Here is a 15,041-nt window from a genome sequence, read left to right as displayed (position 1 = left end):
AACTACTAGCAAACTGGCAGCTTATAATTTCAGTAGTGCTACATAAAACATTTGTTAAATGCTGTTTTTTTCTGGGAAACAATGGAAGAAATGTATGAATTGTCTGTGAAATGTACAAAGTTAAAAAAAAAATAAGGCCTCTGCTTTGATTTTTAACTTAACATATGCTTTAGCAATCTAACAGAATTCCAGGCACCTAAAAAGTAACTATTTATTCATCTTTTAAAGTTAAAAAAAGTGATTAATTTAACTAAGGGTCATTTCTTAGTTAGTTCAGGATTTAAGAAAAGTTCTTAATATTAAGAAAAATTTTTATTAGATTTCCATTTCAGAATGTTTCTAAACCTTTCTGAATGAATAAATTTAATAGAAATCCATTTTGATACATGCTTGACGATAATAAATAAAAATGTGACTAGTTACAATTAAATCTTTTAGACCTTGGAATAAATTTCTTCCTTTCCTCACTGATATGGTGGAACGAAAACCTAATATGAAATCAGAGAAACTTAATTCATCATGGCCCTTGCTATGCGCCTGCTATGTCAATCATAGCAGAAGAAGAAGAAAAGAGAGAAGACTCACTCGAGCAAGACCCAGTAAAACACACGAACACTGGTTAAATCTTCATCGGAACAATTCAAAGGCTAAAAGGCATGGTTAAGCAATTGGTGAAATTTGAATATGGACTGGCTATTAGATAATACTAAGGAATTAAGGAATTATTAGTAGAAATTTAAAAAATATGCTGTGTCTTTCCATTGAAATTGTAATCTTGCTAGCAGAAATTGTGCGCTAAATAGGTATTCAGTAGATGTTGTTGATGCTGATGTTCAATTGTAATATTTCAAATTTAGGTTGAAGGTCAAGCAGCACTAGGAAATAATTTCTACCTTTTCAGAATTACTGAATTTGAGAGTTCAAAATGACAAGAGGAGTTATCTAGTCAAAATAAATTTATCTTAAGTGTGAAGAAAAGCACACATAGCTAGGAAGTGGTGGGGCTGGTCTAGAATGCAGGTTTCTGTGCAGACCCACATTATACCTCCTTCCGTGTAGCTTACATGGAGCCTCTTTTAGCGTCAAAGCCCTATGTAGCTCACAACTCAATCTTTCTCCTTCTCCACTTAACTTTATAATCTTGCTCTTCCTCCCAACTCCATTTTCCATCTCCAGCCTTTTTTTTTTTTTTTTTTTTTAATTTTTTATTGGATTATAGGTTTTGGGGTACATGAGCAGAGCATGCAAGACAGTTGCGTAGGTACACACATGGCAGTGTGCTTTGCTTTTCTTCTCCCCTTCACCCACATTTGGCATTTCTCCCCAGGCTATCCCTCCCACCTCCCCCTCCCACTGGCCCTCCCCTTTTCCCCCCAATAGACCCCAGTGTTTAGTACTCCCCTTTCTGTGTCCATGTGTTCTCATTTTTCATCACCCACCTATGAGTGAGAATATGCGGTGTTTCATTTTCTGTTCTTGTGTCAGTTTGCTGAGGATGATGTTCTCCAGATTCATCCATGTCCCTACAAACGACACGAACTCATCATTTCTGATTGCTGCATAATATTCCATGGTGTATATGTGCCACATTTTTCCAATCCAGTCTATTATCAATGGGCATTTGGGTTGATTCCAGGTCTTTGCTATTGTAAACAGTGCTGCAATGAACATTCGTGTACATGTGTCCTTATAGTAGAATGATTTATAGTCTTTTGGATATATACCCAGTAATGGGATTGCTGGGTCAAATGGAATTTCTATTTCTAAGGCCTTGAGGAATCGCCACACCGTCTTCCACAATGGTTGAACTAATTTACACTCCCACCAACAGTGTAAAAGTGTTCCTTTTTCTCCACATCCTCTCCAGCATCTGTTGTCTCCAGATTTTTTAATGATCGCCATTCTAACTGGCGTGAGATGATATCTCAATGTGGTTTTGATTTGCATCTCTCTGATGACCAGTGACGATGAGCATTTTTTCATATGATTGTTGGCCTCATATATGTCTTCTTTTGTAAAGTATCTGTTCATATCCTTTGCCCACTTTTGAATGGGCTTTTTTGTTTTTTTCCTGTAAATCTGTTTGAGTTCTTTGTAAATTCTGGATATCAGCCCTTTGTCAGATGGGTAGACTGCGAAAATTTTTTCCCATTCTGTTGGTTGCCGATCCACTCTAGTGACTGTTTCTTTTGCCGTGCAGAAGCTGTGGAGTTTGATTAGGTCCCATTTGTCTATTTTGGCTTTTGTTGCCAATGCTTTTGGTGTTTTGTTCATGAAGTCCTTGCCTACTCCTATGTCCTGGATAGTTTTGCCTAGATTTCCTTCTAGGGTTTTTATGGTGCCAGGTCTTATGTTTAAGTCTTTAATCCATCTGGAGTTAATTTTAGTGTAAGGTGTCAGGAAGGGGTCCAGAAAACTTCAGGCCAATATCCATGATGAACATAGATGCAAAAATCTTCAATAAAATATTGGCAAGCCGATTGCAACAGCAAATCAAAACACTTATTCATCATGATCAAGTAGGATTCATCCCAGGGATGCAAGGCTGGTTCAACATACGCAAGTCTATCAACGTAATTCACCACATAAACAGAACCAAAAACAAAAACCACATGATTATCTCAATTGACGCAGAGAAGGCATTTGACAAAATTCAACAGCCCTTTATGCTAAAAACCCTCAATAAACTCGGTATCGATGGAACGTATCTCAAAGTAATAAAAGCTATTTATGAGAAACCAACAGCCAATATCATACTGAATGGGCAAAAACTGGAAGCATTCCCTTTGAAATCTGGCACTAGACAAGGATGCCCTCTCTCACCACTCCTATTCAATATAGTACTGGAAGTTCTAGCCAGAGCAATCAGGCAAGAAAAAGAAATAAAGGGTATTCAAATAGGAAAGGTGGAAGCCAAATTGTCTCTATTTGCAGACGACATGATAGTATACCTAGAAGACCCCATCGCCTCAGCCCAAAAACTCCTGAAACTGATAAACAACTTCAGCAAAGTCTCAGGATATAAAATCAATGTGCAAAAATCACAAGCATTCGTCTACACCAATAACAGACTTAAAGAAAGCCAAATCAAGAGCGAACTGCCATTCGCAATTGCTACAAAAAGAATAAAATACCTTGGAATCCAGCCTTTTTAAAATTTATATTCACTTGACAACTTTTACTTTCCTTGGGAAAGCTGCCAGGGGCAATTCTAACTCAGAAGGAATAATAACGAGCAAAGGAAAAACAAGGCAAAGTGAAAAGAACAACGACAGCAGCTGTTTAAGCTTCCTCTAAGATGATACGTCTACTTTATCCCCCTGGCTTTCATGAACACACTTTTTCCTCAGCTCTGTCAATGGACACATAACAGCTTTCTATCAATCGGATAGGTCTCAAAGGAAAAAAAAAAACAGGTTGTAAGCCATCGGTACATAAAGAACCAGGGCTGCTGAAATACGTCTCTCTTTCCATTCCCTTTTTCCATCCTTTATCTACTCTTTTCAACAGCTAGTATGAAGGCCAAAAATTAAAATATTATTTTATAAGCCCTTTAGTAATATATTGCTTTTAAAACTATGTACATGTATTACTTTAAAAATGCTATGCTTTAGAAAGCTGAATTCTAATTATCCAGTACTCTGTTTAGCACTAAATAGAAAAATTAAAAACTCAGCTTGAATGCTTCTGAATTTATAAGATAAGCCAGGCAACCCTAATCCGAATGTGGACAGATAGCTTAATATCAGCAATAAGTTGCACCGATATATCAAATACTTTAAAGAAGGATAAACATATAAATACAAATCAATAGACATATGGGATTTAGCAAGTATAAACTAACAGAGAAATGTGTTTCTGGGGCCTATTATGTAGAAATTACAGCTATCTTTTCTTAAGTTCCTCTGTTATGTTATACACATATATTAGTGATACACATACATTATCACTAATCCTCACAGCAAGCCTAAGGGATGACTGCCCATATTTTATAAATGAGGAAGAGGTAGGGCCACAATTTTAATATGAAGCTGTCTGACTGCCCGTTAATCTTCTTACCACCATAACATAAAAATACATAATCAATTTAAATTTAGGAGGGGAAAAAGTTATGCTTTCTGCTCTTATTCTAATAGCAGCTCATTTTTATTTTTTACTTGAAAATTTTTTTTTCTTTTTTTAGTAACAGAGACAGGATCTTACTGTGTTGCCTAGGCTGGTCTCAAACTCAAGCGATCCTCCTGCCTCAACCTCCCAAAGTGCTGGGATTACCACCTCGCCCAGCCAGCAGCTCATTTTAACCATGTTTCATGGTCAAGGCTGACATTTAGCTAGTATGTCCTGGTGTGTGGCATAAGGGCTAAAGGCTGTTCTCTTTCACTGGGTACCTGTCCTGCTTGATTTGTGCCCATGCCATACTAATCATTAAATATTTTTAATATTACACTTGTCCATGGCATAGAACTTTTAGAGTTTTCAATCAAATACTCAGATACTTGAAATCGTCCGAAACCACTTCTTATATTTTCCATACCTATAGGTATCACAGGTCTACTTCTATGCAAAATTTGACTGGTCCTCTCGCTCAGTAATAATATGCCAAGATTCCCAGCTTTTATACTAGAAGTTTGAGCTCTGCCATATTTATATATATATCAAAGCATGGACACATCTTCAAACCAGCAGTACAACATTATTACACTCTAGGTTTTTGCCAGCAAGTCCAACCTTGAAATGAAATCCTGCTTGTCATCAGGCTTGTAGCATTTCATGTTTGGGAAGACAGTCTAACAGACAGGATACTACCCACAACTTCCTCAGTTCTTGCTATCAAATTAGATCACCAGAAAGTATTACATCTGGACATTAGCTTATGCCCTTAGATAAAAATGCCTACACTGTTTTGCACAAAGTTATAATCTTGGATTTTATCAAGATTCAATATAAGAAATGACCATATGGGAAAAAGGAAGCAATGGTATAAATATTTCAAAGACAAATCTAAATGTCATCATAACAAAAGTGTGATTTATTTCTGAGAGCTTCTTACTCTAGATTTATTTATAAGTTAGTTATGTCAAAATCAGTGGGCCGAACCAGCATACAGAAAATGTTGTACAAGCTCCCTCAACTGGTTGAGATATAGAACTACCAAAACACATGTTCCATTAGGTTGACTGCGTCATCCTCTTCAGAAATTTCTGTAACTGTAGCCTGAGATCGAAGAATGGACATGATGTCGCTAGATAAGTTGTCAAAGCCATTCTGTAAACATATACTCGCCACTTCTTGCCACATTTCTATAGAGCAAAATGAATCATTTATCATAAGACTTTCTACTGCACCTGTGGGGGGGAAATACAATATTATAGTATGGCACTTATTCTTATTGGATAATCCATACTTTAATGATTCTTCAAAAACAAAAAAAGACATAATTTCATCTCAGCTACCATTAAACACTACCTGATTCCCCTATGATCAACAATATAAGGTTCAGTGCTCAGTCTAGCTCATGGCAAGTACTTGGGTTAGTTCCTTCTCTTCCTCTCTTATCATTAACCTCTTCATGTTTCAGTTCAACCCTCCACCACTTTCTCACATTCCATGTCTCCACTCATCTCCTTTTTGTTAAGGTGGCAGATGCTGAAGGATATAAGGCAAAAGCTCAGAAAGTAACGAGTGTGGGCTCATCCTTATTCTCAGAGTCTATAAGGCCCCACCAGAAACTATCAAACAACTGTGGACCTGTAGGCCAAGTTTTCATAATTTCAAACACTTAATTAAAGGCCTTAGTGATGCTGACCCAAAAACTTGAGAAATTCATTAACAAACTCTTCGACAAACTCTTCATCCTGTCTCTAGATGGAGACCTATTAATGATGGGGCTTCTATAACACATATTTTTCTAAGGAAATGAAATCATTTTGTTTGTTCAAGAAATTTCATATTGTTTAATTTTTAAAATCTCTTAGGGATCTAACAATTTATGGAACTCATTTCTTATCTATTACCTGCATTACTTATGGTACTTCATAAAAAAGGATCTCTTCAGAATGCTGTCATCACTATAATTTTATTTCTACCATAATTACTAATTTTCTATCAAAATATTTTAGTTGATATCTATAGTGATAATTTCAAAATATAAAGTTATTTCCAAAATATATTTTCCAGTAATTTAAATTCAAGTTGTCTGTTGAACTTTCTATATTAATGAAAAGAAAATAAGAGTTTTAATTATTCTTTCTCTTTCTCTCTCTCAATCCCTCTATCTTTTTTTTGTTTTCTGAGGCAGAGTCTCACCCAGGTTGAAGCGCAGTGGCACAATCTCGGCTGACTGAAGCCTTGAGTTCCCTGGGCTCAGGCATTCTTCCACCTCAGCCCCTTGAGTAGCTGAAACTACAGGTGCATACCACCACACCTAGCTCATTTTTGTATTTTTTTAAATAAAGACAGAGTTTTACCATGTTGCCCAGGCTGGTCTTGAACTCCTGAGCTCAAGTGATCCACCCATCTCAGCCTCCCAAAGTGCTGGGATTACAAGGGTGAGCCACTGCATCCAGCCTAATTAGTTATTCTCTAATCTACAGCAGAGTTAGGTTCAGGGTGAATATCATATGTAAATACACATACATTTGGTTTAAGAATTAAAACATATAGTTTATGTCTACGTAACATTCAAAATACATATAAAAAGATGGCTAAATATATACTTATGTCAATATATATATAAAGTTTTTAGTGTTAGTGATCATAATTATTGTAACATTCCCCTCAGGCTTCACAAAGATTCTCTCTTCATTCTGATTTTCTCAAGAAATATATCCTGTTGCTAATAGACTATTATTTACATGGCAATCTTTACATTTATAAACTCCTAAAGTTAACTCTTGCTAAGAAGGAACTCTTAGGAAAATCTGAGATAACTTAGGCATAATCATCTTAAACCTTTCCCTAAATAACCCATTACTATTTCCTCCACAACATTTTACTCTACTTACCTTTCCCACCTTTATTTATTTCCTGAAGTAGCTTAATGCCAATTTTTTTCATATCTATGAAGAACAGATGAAGTACGGCAAGACCAAAAGATAAAGATGGTTGTTTCTCATTCAACTCTTTAATGAGACACTGAATTAATTCAACCTGGGGACATGGCATTAATAGCTGCAACAGGTCATCTGAAGGCAAAAATGAAAAACTTTATATCAACATCCTAATATGATAAATCCACTAGAAACCAGGGCTAGCTAATGTCTATACCGGCCAATCAACAGCAGATTTTCTCATCCTTCCAAAGCCCTCAATGAGCCACTCCAACCTAAATTCAACAGTACTATCCCCAGCCACCCCATCAAAAAAATGATGCTCAGCATAACAAAAAACAAAGAAAAACTACCCATAAGAGTACCCAAAACATAAGTATAATGAAAAAAAAATGTGGTCTAATAGAAATATAGATTGGCTATTGGGAAACCTGAATTCTAATCATAGCTCCATCAGTCACTTATTCTTTTAGAACTCAGTTTTCACATCTGAAAAAGTGCTAAAATTGGAGATAATTTCTAAGGATTCATCTAATACTACAGTTTGTTTGTCTACATCTTGTTGCCCATCCATCCATCCATCCAGCCAGCCAGCCAGCCAGCCATCCATCCAGCCAGCCAGCCATCCTTCCATCATTCCAGCCAGCCATCCATCCAGCCATCCGTCCGTCCGACCATCCAGCCATCATCTGACTGATTCTATCATTCTGGAGAAATCATACTATTGTACCACTTTAACCACACTGAAGTTTTCCCCATTTTCCAAGTGAAAACACTTTTGTTGTTTATCTGTTCACATCCTTTGCAATTTCTCTATTAGAATTTTATTACTTTTCTTATAGTTTATATTAACTCTCTAATAAGTAACAACCTTCCTTATTAGAAGCCATTATCATCACATTAACGTAGCCTAAGAATATAAGATCCTTTTAGACAGCCACATCAAACTCTTGGCTTCAGTGAAAAAATCAATGAAAATCTCTAAGTCCCCTTCCCATTTGCCTCTGAAAAGTCACATATTCCCTGTCCTGTAACTGATTTTTCCAGGGCTAAATGCAAATTACAGAGCAGCATAATATCTCCCGGTTCAAACTGATCCGCAAGAATTCCTCATCAATATCATAATGTGTTTTCATTAATTACAGGATTAATTTCTACCTCAATTCTAGGAAAAGGAAAGCAGAGAGAGGTACCTGGCTCATTCTTGCAAATTTTGGGTCTGAGCGTGGAAATGCCGAGGAGTTGGGTGACCCTGGATCCCACGTAGATTACACCTAGGTCCTTGTTTAACAGGCTAATTCATGGGGTGGACTGGCTGCATGAAATGTGCTGAGTCTTCAAAACCACGTGACCTGGGTACACTGGAATTCCAATTCCTTAATGAGAATATTTCCACACAATATTACCGGTTCCCAAATGTAGTAGTCCATTTAGTGACTATATTTTGGCTAATGAAAATAACAATTTCTTCCTTCTCCCATTCCTATTTGTTTAGGTCACCCACAACAAATAAACAAGGTACCAGAAGAAGGGATATATGCAATCTAAATTATATAAAAAGAGATCTCCTTGAAGCACAAATCTCACATATAAAACACAAGAATTACGGGTGTTGTGGCTCACGCCTATAATCCCAACACTTTGGGAGGCCAAGGCGAGCAGATCATGAGGTCAGGAGTTCCAGACCAGCCTGGCTAACATAGTGAAACTTCGTCTCCTCTGTAAAAAGAACAAAACTTAGCCATGCATGGTGGTGCATGCCTGTGACCTCAGCTGCCTGGGAGGCTGGGGCAGGAGAACTGTTTCAACCCGGGAGGTGGAGGTTGCAGTGAGCCAAGATTGTGCCACTGCACTCCAGCCTGAGCCACAGAATCCATCTCAGATAAGTAAGTAAGTGGGTAAGTAACAAAGTAAATAAACAAGTAAATAAAGAAGACTTTCTGATACGACCATTCTGAAGGTCTTCGATGTAGTTTTTTCTTTTTAAGCAATGTCCCTGGCACCCATTGAATACTGAGGAGTGGATAAACTGTTAGAAATCACTGTAGGAAAAGCAAATCTTTCCCAGAAAAAGTAAATTAGGCTGAAATGCACAGCCTGAATAAGGCTGTGATATCTCACTACTTCCACAGACTTCTATAGACTTTTGGGCAAGACCATCTTATATTGGAACAAATGAATTACAAACTTCGTTTCCAAAATTTGAGAAATTCTTCCACATTTCCACCTTTAACTTTTATAAAAAGGGAAAAGGAGTGACAACCCTCATACTTACATTCAATTGCATCATCTGGCCGCATGCCTTCTACATCAATCAAATATCTAACAAAACAACATAATTTGGGTCATTTATATGTAGGAAAAGAAAAATAATCAAGTTTTTTCAAAAAAGGTCCTATTTCAACTTATAGACACAGATAGAAAAATCCTAAGAAAATATCAGCACATTGAATCCAACAATTATTAAAGGATGGCAAACCATGACCACAAAGAGATGTTTTTCAAGAGGGCAAGGATGACTCAACTTCAGAAGATCTAGTTACATATTTATTTACATTACTATAATTTAACTAATAAACAAAAGGAAAGAAAATACAGAATCATTTTTTATCAAAATGCGTTATATACTAAAAACATATCCTCAATATGACAGAGTATTTATCGGAAAGCAACAACAAAGAAAAGTCAAATTGAAAAAAATATTAACGTTATAGCTAAAGAATACTGTATAACCAACAGAACGGCTCAGAAACTTGGGAGTCACCATCACCGTCAGCCATTTCTTCCACACTCTCATCTTGAATCCACCAGCATTTCCTGACAACAGTATCACCTAAATATCTCTAGAATATGTATCTTTCCACCAAAATGACCACCATGCCCTGGTCCACTCCACCACTATGCCTTAATTCCTACAGACACCTCCTAACGTGTCTCCTTGCTTCTACCTCTTTCCCTCTGCAGCGCAGTCTCCACTCAGCAGCAAAATGATGGGTTGAAAATGTAGATTTGATTATCTTTACCATGCTCATCCCCAACAACAACAAATTCAACCATTTTCTATTCTTCTTAAGACAGTGACTAAAACCTTACACACAGCTCTGCATGGTTTTAGCTCCTACCCCTACTTCCAGCTCCATTTTAATGCCATACTTCCCCCATAGCCCAGTCTCTCTGGCCAATTCCTCCAACACAGTATACGTTTTCCTGTTCCATGGGTTTTGCTGATCCTTAATGTTCACAATTCTCTCCACAACGGTCCTATCTGGTTGACACCGACTCATACTTCAGACAGTTGCTCAGACCTCCTCACAGAAACCTCTGGTCCTCTCGTTGAAGTCAAATCCTCCCTGTTCTATGCTCTCATTATACCATGTTCCCTCTCCTTCTCAGCACTTGTCAGAGTTGTAATTCTATAGGCATTTGTGTGATTCTTTAATATCGACTCCCACCCTAGACTGTTAGGAGGCACAGGGAAGCTGAAGTCTCTTTGCTAGCACCCAGCACAGTGCCTACACATAACAGATGCTCAGGAGATATTTTCTGAATGAACAAGTATAAATAAGTAAAGTGTGGCAACACCCACGAAAAGCCTAAGGACACAAATGATTTGATTCAGAAATTCTATTTTGAATGAAATTACCTCTGGGGTTATGGCATATGTATTCAAAACAGTTTATACAGAAATTTTCATGATGTCAATGTTTTCTCACGATATCAAAAATTTCTAACTTTGGTGTTCATTGGTATGCAAAGCAAAACGCCCTTAAAAAGAATGAGGAGTCCAAGCACTTCCAAAGAAAGATGTCTATCACATACTAAAAAACAAAATGTCTAACTATTACACGATTCAATCACATGTATGTTTGTATCTGCATTTTTAGAGTCCGAGAAAATGTGCACTAAATTATTAACGGTGGTAACCGCTGGGTGAGATCAAGACTGCCTTCTACTTCATGTGCTTCCAGATTGGTTGCATTTTTTACAACAGGTTTACATTACCATTGTAAACAGACAAAAACAACTTTAAAACGGTCTCCCTCTGGGGTTGGCAACTTACCTGCAAAGGAGGTAGCCAGTCCTGTTTAACCCATGGGTACAGCGGACAGCAATAATTTTGTCTATAAAAAAAAAATACAGGGTTAAGCAACTGAAGTACACATAAAAGTGTGTAACATTAGCACTGCCCTGAAAATGAATAACTCTGAAGAGGAATTCTTTTTTTTTAGGAACATACTATAAAGAATCACCTAAGAGAATGCCAAAATTCATTACTTCTGGGAAACTTGCACAGTCCCAATTACACCAAGTGATGTAAACTACAGGCCTGGTAACATACTAGCAGCTTAACTGCAGTTTTTGACTCTGAAGTAAAACAAAAATTACATACATACATACAAATATATATATATATATATATATATATATATATGTGTGTGTGTGTGTGTGTATACATATATATGTATATATATATGAACAGCTAAATGTGCAATCAAACCCATCTATCTACAAAAAGAATGCCCATCAATAATTTACTTAATTATACAAAAAGGGAGTGGAAGCAACAACAGGCTATGAGAAGAATGAAATTTGTTTCTGAATGAAACAAATAAAATGCCTTCACTCTTGATACTCAATAGTAAGGACAGTTTCCATACTACTCGAATTCCCAAAGACCTTCCACTCCTTCTCTCGTTCGGTGCTCCACACATGCCACAGGTCTACGTGCCCTGTGAAGTACTCAGGTAAATAGCACTATTCAAACTTCACCCTGAAAAGGCAAGGCTTGGAGATGTAAGTCAAAGCAGGCAAACAGCACAAGACTAGAATCAAGTCAGATATTTTTCCCATTGTGCCACAGTATTTCTTACTCCATCCTTTTAAAACATTCTATCAGGAATTAAACAAGAAACATGCAGTGCATCTTTGCAAAATTTGTGTCTGTGACTAGGTAGCCCATCAACTTGGGAGTCTGAGGCAGGAGAATTGCTTGAATTGGGGAGGTGGAGCTTGGGGTGAGCCGAGATCAGGCCATTGCACTCCAGCCTGAGGGACAAGAGCAAAACTCCATCTTAAAAGCAAAAGCAAAACAAAATAACAACAACAACAAAAACAAGAACAGATTGGAAGAAAACAAACAGCAGATGCAGTCATTAGAACCCAAGTGCAATAGGTCAGGCAAGACCTGTATTAGGGGGCTGACAGAAGGTGACAGTCAAAAGATAGGACATAATATGAAGAGGATTTACTGAGGTATGAGATGGTGGAGGATGGTCTCAAGGAGTAAAAACAGTTCACTGGACATATGTGCAAAGTCTCAAACTTAATCATTTGTACGTATAAAGGAACATCTCTCAAACGAGGCCTGTTAGGACCTAACAGCGTATGCTCTTTGTGATTTCTGAAAACAATACAAACCAACTTTCCATGTGTGATCTTGGGGGGCTACGACTGGGTTCTCAAATCATTACTTTCCGTGCCAAGTAACAAGGAATTGAGGAGGTTCTATTTGGGAAATTAAGGAGTGTCCCCAAAAGTAACAGTCCCACCTTAAAGCAATTCTTCCATATTTTACCTAAGAGCAATGGCCAGAACCTCGCTTTTACAAGAATAAGGAGAAATGATAGGACACCACAGACATTGCCCCTTTCAGCTACAGCAGGTGGCGAAGAGGGTCAAAGCCTCAAAGCAAGGAGCGGACAAGCCAAGCTTATGACAGCAAAAGGGAGACGCAGAGACCACAAAAGATGAAGCCCACGCCCAGAAGCCATGACCTGGAAAGGCCATGTGAAGGGACCAAGACACATTACCTTTCCAGGATGTGGTTTCCGCTCTTCTTCTTGGACGAGGAGCATCCAGGAAAGTTGCATCCCGGACCCCAGCCACTGCGGGGATGCTGCCATTGGCTCATGTGGGTTGCAAGAAGTGGCCCACCCGATGCCAAGCCAGCCAAAAGCACCAGTCCAGTGCGCTACGTGCCAGGATAAGACCCCAGACCGAAAGAGACTCGGAAGCCACCCACACAGAGCTCCGGCCTCGCAAAGTGCTGGGATTACAGGTATGAGCCACTGCACCCAGTCCACATTCAAATTTGGCATTAAATTCTAAAACATTCTGGCCGGGCCCAGTGATCCCAGCCTGTAATCCCAGCACTTTGGGAGGCTGAGGTGGGCAGATCACTTGAGGTTAGGAGTTTGAGACCAGCCTGGCCAACGTAGTGAAAATCTGTGTCAACAAAAAATACAAAACTTGGCCCCAAAATTAGCTAGATGTGGTGGCTCACACCTGTAGTCCAGGCTACTTGGGAGGCTGAGGCAGGAGAATGGCTTGAACGCAGGAGGCGGGGGTTGCAGTGAGCCAAGATCACGTCACCGACCTCCAGCCTGGGTGACAGAGGGAGACTCCATCTCAAGAAAAGAAAAACAAGATCAATTCAGGTATCTCTAATAGCCTACCACCAAGGAAAAATATTATATCCGTAGATTTCCTCCCCCAAACCAGCTTATTCCACACACAAATCACCAGCAACTCAGCCCTAACTCATTTATCACAGTTATTAGAGAAGTTAGTGAGAACAGCAAAAACCAAGGCAATCCAGGTCAACTTGAGCTGACCACAGACATCTCTTTCTTTGCTTGAGCACACAGCACAACTCACCACAGTGCCTTTGGCACACACACCCTCCTTTTGATTTCCTCCACAAAACCTATCAGGCCAAGATAGTTCATGATGTCTCAAAACAAACAACCATTACGAGAAAAACGTGCACTATGTCTTGCAATGTTGTATTCCTTAAAAATATGACAGGGAAAAAACATGTATAAAAACCAGGGCATTTAAAAGCAACCTACAGGTCGGGAATGGTGGTTCATGCCTATAATCCCAGCACTTTGGGAGGCTGAGGTGGGGAGATCACCCGAGGTCAGGAACCAGCATGGTGAAACCTTATCTCTACTAAAAATACAAGATTTAGTCAGGCATGGTGGCGGGCACCTATAATCCCAGCTACTCAGGAGGCTGAGGCAGGAGAATCGCTTGAACCCAGGAGGTGCAGGTTTCAATGAGCCGAGATCGTGCCACTGCACTCCAGCCTGGGACACAAGTGTGAAATGCTGTCTCAAAAATAAATAAATAAAAATAATAAAGTAAAAGCAGTCTACATTCCATAGACATACTTAGGAATGACATAAATGAGGCAATATGACATAAAACAAAATGGAAAAATATATTACAATTATTTTCTTCGGTGTACAAAAGTCATGGAAGTTTCTGGACTATCTAGCTATATACAAAATACTGAATTATCTGTTCTGTTCATACAAAATAAGGGTGTGTCATTGGTTCTCACACAAACCAAAAAATCCACACAAATCTCTTTGTTCCTGTAACTCAACTGGCCTATTTCCTATTCTCCTCTAAATTCAACTCTTCATTTTGCCTGGCCCTTGCACCCAAGCATGGCCCACAGGGAATTCTAAAGGCCCAAGATTCCACGGTGGCTGTTTGCAATGGAGAGGAGGCTGTAAGTAACTGCGCCACACTGGATCCTTTTAGGTGACAAGAAAGAAAGTACCCTGAATGCCTCTCACGTATAACAGAGCAGGATGGCAGGATGTCTATGTGGCCCAAGGAGTCAGAGGTAGCAAACTATGGGCAAAAGAATTGTGAACAAAGGCTAGAAGAGGGAAGGTCTGCAGTCAGCCCTGTCTTCTACCTCCCTGATGTTTGCTTCTCATGAGCAGAGTCCGTTTTCCAAATGTCATGACACTGAAAAGGAGACCCCTGCTCTGGAAGCTGACAGGAAGTCATACCCATGAGTGTAAAAATGCAAGATCAAGGCTTGGCCCAGAAACAATGCCTAAAATCAAGTGGAAAAAAGAAGCGCAGAAGAGAGATCCAAGTCCAACCTGGCCCAGCTTGGGCCAGCCCAAGCAAGGTAGGATTCGAGGAGAAGAAATTAAAAGACAGGAGCTTTGGACCACATCCTTTCCT

The 15,041-nt window shown here is 38.8% G+C and overlaps 1 protein-coding gene and 1 long non-coding RNA gene across 2 annotated transcripts in view; both read right to left on the bottom strand.

Moving 5' to 3' along the window:
• The window catches only part of RTN4 (reticulon 4), a 275,201-nt gene that overhangs the window by 229,369 nt on the left and 30,791 nt on the right, over positions 1-15,041 (bottom strand).
• LOC144579300 (uncharacterized) lies at positions 7,005-13,057 on the bottom strand. Its single transcript, XR_013526618.1, has 5 exons — positions 12,860-13,057; positions 11,110-11,170; positions 9,325-9,371; positions 8,243-8,410; positions 7,005-7,184 (listed from the first exon to the last, which is right to left on the bottom strand). It is a non-coding gene; the product is annotated as an uncharacterized LOC144579300 (long non-coding RNA).

Source organism: Callithrix jacchus, chromosome 14, assembly GCF_049354715.1.
Source record: "Callithrix jacchus isolate 240 chromosome 14, calJac240_pri, whole genome shotgun sequence".
In the NCBI taxonomy this organism is placed as follows: domain Eukaryota; kingdom Metazoa; phylum Chordata; class Mammalia; order Primates; family Cebidae; genus Callithrix; species Callithrix jacchus.
The sequence above is the reverse complement of the archived record's forward strand: the minus strand, read 5'-3'. Positions and strand labels throughout refer to the sequence as shown.